The following is a 5,134-nucleotide window of genomic DNA, read 5'->3' on the forward strand; positions in this document are numbered from 1 at the left end:
CTGTGATTTTTCCTTTATAAATTGTAAATTCCTCTGGGCAAGGATCCTGTCTTCCTAAAAAGAACTGTCTACATTTAGTCTATGACAAAATAATCCTACATTTCAAACCAGAAATTCTTCTTTGTGACCTAACCCCTTGGAATTCTGTGGAACTTGTTATAAAGAGCCTTTTAAAAGGTTTTAGTGCAGACAATAACTCAGAAACATACTGTTTTGCTTGCATTCCAGGTTTTTCAGATTAAAATCTCTAAAATTTCTGTAAGTGCTGCACAGTTTATCAGTGACTTGGCCCAAAGTGTGTAAATTTTATCTGAACAATAGAACAGGGTAAATATTTAAAGATTAGAGCCAGCTGGAGTCAAACACAAAAGGCACAGACAAAGGGGTCTTTCTGAATTCACTCTTCCCAACTCTTGCAAACTCCAGTTCAGTGTTGATTCACTCCCTAGAGTTCCTTGAGTTCACTCTCTCATTGTGTACATCGAATGGGCTTTTGCTGTCAGACTGCTTATAATCCGAACCTAACTAAAGAACTTTTAAAGCGTCATTCCCTGCAAACCTTTCACACTGTTATGTCAGTGTGTTTATCATTTGTTAAAGTAAATCATAATTGATAGTCACTAATTAACTGATTAAAATATATGTCTTGATGACCTTATTACAGTATCTTTTGATTTAAAATAGTCATGCTAATTTTGGTCACCTGTCAGGTCCTCACAGTTACAAGTGCTCATAGTTTTAATTGAAAAGCAAAGCCAAAATTTTACAAAAAAGCCCACGTGTCATTCCCGCCCTGAGAACAGTGATGATTATCCTAATGCACAAAAAATAGGGCATTTTATAACCTTAATAACTTTCTCCAAATATGTCTCATTTTGATGTAAGGAACAAAGGAGAGACATAAATCTCTTAGTTCCCTCAACTATGAAATCAAAGTCTTCTTGAAGCTGGGAAAGTTATAGCCTAAGTCTGTTCCCAGAACAAGTTAGCATTGGGTTATCATGGGGGAGGGGCTGCTTTTTGCCTTTCTTTCTTTCTGAATAAAAATATCTTTTTGTAGGTAGTGATACTGAATCCCCAGCTAAAACAATGACTCCAGAAAAAGATCCTGTCATAAACCTGTGCGTGATTTTCAAGACATTATTTTAGTCATAAATATTAATATTATTATTAAAGATCAAAGCACACCTCAGCATTTTAATGTGGAAGATCCAAGGTTTCAATAAGTATTTAAATATAGATATAATGTTAACTGAAAAAGAAAATAGCTTGCAGAATATAGCCATGTAGCTAAAACATAGTCATCTAAATTTCAGAGCTCAGAAATAATTTGTGCAGTACTAAGGAGAAGAAAAGCTAAGAGTGTGTCTGTATAAGAATCTAGGGGACTGTTTTTGGTTTCACACTGCTGTTATTTCATTGTTTTTAGGAAATTACTTTTGCTTTATCCTGGTGTCAGCAAAAGGAGAATCAGACCCAACATTTCCAAGTATCTTTCACAGAGCAACAGATTGCTGGAACATCCTTGATATTTGCATATTCATTTTCTAACTGCTTGCTTCAGAGCCTTCCCTAGCCAAATCCCAGGACGGGTGGGAAAGGCTTGGGATTTGGCATGTTCCCTGGCTCTGTGTGAGGTAACGGTTTGGGGGGGGTGAGAGACCAGAGCCCATTAATACGGTGCTGCCTCCAAGGCTGGAGCGTGACCAGGAGTGAATAGGAGCTCTCAGCCTGACTCTGGGGATCATCTTCTCACAGTCAGAGCAGAACATTACACATTAGCAACATTTTTTCGGTCAATTTTCCACTGTTTAATACTCCTCACCACACAAGTTGTTCAAAACCAGCCAGATGTAGCGTATAGAATAGGCAAATCCAGAGAGCAGTTTGGGATATGTCGAACCATCAAGAGCCTTTTCATCTAGTCTTTCATTAAAAACAGCCTGCTGTGCAAGAAATAGCCATGTAATTAAAATAATAGGTGGGAAAAACAGGCACACGATTAATGGTTTGGGCTAGAAGGGAGAATAAGACTGATAAGAAACCATTAGAGCAGAAGAAAGTTTTCCTAGCCTATCCCTTCCTGACCCAGTCTGAGTCTGGATCACTTTCTTTTCTCCTTTTTCAGCACTTAACCAAAGTATCTCCAAACAGAAGATGGCATTTTCTCTCTGCTCTGGTCTGCAAAGTACTTGTTCCCACCCATAGGCATTTGTACAAAGAAACAACACTGAGAGCAGGCCATGTGGCCAGCTGGAATACCAGCGGAGTCTGACTTCCATGCAGCAGGTTGGAGACTTCATTAGCGTATCTCAGTGAGTGAGAGGAGCACATTGTGGCTGTCCCTTCTGTGAGCAGACTCTTTTCTGTCTCCTTAGCAGAGCCAGCACTGGGACTGCTGCCCCCTAAACAAGTGGGATGGGTGGGAAGTTATGACTCTGCTGTAGTGGGCCTAGCTCGTCTAGCAGGGGTAGGCAGCATTTTTGGGCAGAGTGCCAAAAACTCCCACAGCTTCAACTTACAAGGTGTTGGCATGCCAGGGCTGATAGCAGGGAAGCTGTGAGGGGCCCAATCCTTGTTGTGGCAATGCAGCCCCGGACCCTTCCCCACTGTCTGCCCTGAGCCGTGTGTGCCAAGCAAAATGCCTTTGCATGCTACGCTCTGGCACCCATGCAGGGATTACCTACCCCTGTCATATAGCATAATATGCTGTAGTGCCCCTAGCATGTTATTCATACAATTTCCAGGAAGCTTAAGGGGCAGGGCATTGGCAGGGCCCTTGTCTCCCCTTACCTATGTTTTCACCTATGGCATGTGGTGGGGTGTTCTGAGTGTTTTGGGTATCTTCTTTTGTGGGTAGGTTTTGAAGCTGCAATTTTGGAGGTTCCTTAGGTAAATGACTGCCTGTAAATGTGAGGGATTGGACCTGGTGGCCCTCAAGGCCCTTTCCAGTCCTGTTTTCCTAGGAGATGGAGCAACAGGCATGCCCTCCTTACTTGCTGGGAAGCTCTGAGGCAGGTTACCCCGGGTGAGGTAGGGGAGGCTGGGGCCAGCAACAGTGCTGGCCCCAGCAGCCTTACTTGGGGTCCTGGGGGCCTTGGGGAGCTCCAGCTGGGACCCTGGTCAGCAGTTGGAGTGTGGCTCCGGCCAGTCAGGCTCTGGTTTTTTGGCAGTACGTGCTGCTGCCATGTGTGCTACCCTGCTTTTTTGTCATGTGTTTTTTTACCTCAGGATCCCTTGGGGTAAAACAACAAGCAAACCCTGTGCTACAAGGTAGCAGCTGGGGAAGCCTGCATGTGCAGTGTGCGGTGCCGCAGACGGGGCTGCGTTGCCACATGCCGCACGCCCATGCCCATCTAGACATGGCTTTGGAGTGCACTAAAATATGTCTCCATTTTGAGCTCACATACAGCTTCTCACATCAAACTGAAAAACACCAAATGCAAACCAGTTTGTGTAATGTTCAGGTTGGGGCAGGTGAAGGAAGGCAAAGTGAATGGTTGAGGTTCATGCAGTTTGTGCAGCAACTGGGGTCCTGTTCCAAGCTAGGACTTCCAGCCCCTACAGTAACACAAGTAGGACATAATGACACTTGATGCACCCGCAGAACCTGCTTTCTCCCTAAGACTCCCATGAACCTTGCTTTGGAGTCAGTGTCCGATTTGCCTGCGCATCTCACAGAGCTGGGTGGACCCTATCCACACATCAGTCCATGGCAATACTCCCATTGACCTCAGGGGTGTTGGGGTCGTGCAAGCCGCAGAGTAAGTCAGTTACTATGACATCCTGCCCCGTTTGCTACAGGCACAAAGCTCCCAAGTAGTCTCCAGCTTTCCTTGGTCAGTCCTGGGCATTTCATCCTAGTCAGGGAGGTATGAGGCCTGTTCAAACTTCATTTTATTATTAGCTCTGCTTCCCCAATTCACAGAACCATCTCCTCCCTGGGCACCCTAAGCCACTGGGTGCCCAGTGGACCGTTGAGAGTCAGAGGCGATTATCAACTGGCCTGAAAGAAGCTCAGCTTTGGAGTGTCTTGTTTAATTACCCTTAGTACTTCACCAAGTGCCCTTTGCTTCCTCAGCTGCTTTTGTTCTCCTGAGATCAGCATAACAAGGATCATTTGGTTGCTAATAGAACCCGTTTGAAAGACTTACAGAAGCCATCAGGGATTTATGACAAGGAAGCATATCATTAGGTGACAAATTACTCTAAGCAAGAATGGGGATTCCCCTAACAATGCAGACTGCCGCATTATTCTCGGTGCACTTTCCCTTTGAGCTCCTACCAGCAGCAGTTCCTTTTCTAGGAATTTTAAATCAGCATGGGGTTTAAAAAAGTCCTCCACGGAGCGATGTGTGAATCGGCAGGGCGAGGGCAAGCAGTGACCGCAGGCTTTGTATATTAAAGTCCTTTACTATAGCTATTAAGGGCACAAAATTGATTCTTCATTTTGTAGATGACTAGGGACATGTCTCCAGCCAGCCCGCGGCTGTGTGAGTGCGCGTGTGTGCACAAGAAAGGGGAAGTAAATGCCTTTATTGGGAGGCTGGTGAAAAGACTCTAACAGCGCTGTCCCTTTTACTATAAACGATGAGCCAACTAGGGAATCCCTCGAGTTCCCCTTAGACGTGAGCCCTGGGAGACAAGGCGGTTCCACACCTCGCGGCCACGCTGCATCCCTCCGTGCTATTTGTGCCCCAGTGGACTGGGAATCCCAGGCGGGCCCAGGCTCCGCTGTGGCCAGCACGACGCAGAGGACGAGGGGGCCTGGAAGCGCAGCGCTGGCCTCGAAAGGAGAACCCTTCCTCCTCTGCTGGGTGACAGCCCTCCCGTCGGGCCGGGCCGAGCGCCGGGTGCCTCGGCAGAACAGGGCCGGGATCTCCTTGCTTCCCCCCTTACCCCAAACCCCGACCTAAGCGCGGCTGGCCAGATGTTTAGCAATTCAAGCCGGAGCGGTGTCAAATGTCCCGTGTCGGGGCACAATGGCCCCCCGGGGCGGGCTGGGCCGGACCCTTTCGCGGGTCAGAGCGCCAGGAAGGGGCTTTGCACGGTAATCCCCGCAGCCTTTTCAGCGGCCCCTCTGCAGCGCTCCGCGAGACACAATGGGCCGGGAGCCGCGCGGGGCAGCGGGGCG

The sequence above is a fragment of the Alligator sinensis genome, unplaced genomic scaffold, assembly GCF_000455745.1.
Source record: "Alligator sinensis unplaced genomic scaffold, ASM45574v1 scaffold322_1, whole genome shotgun sequence".
NCBI lineage: Eukaryota > Metazoa > Chordata > Crocodylia > Alligatoridae > Alligator > Alligator sinensis.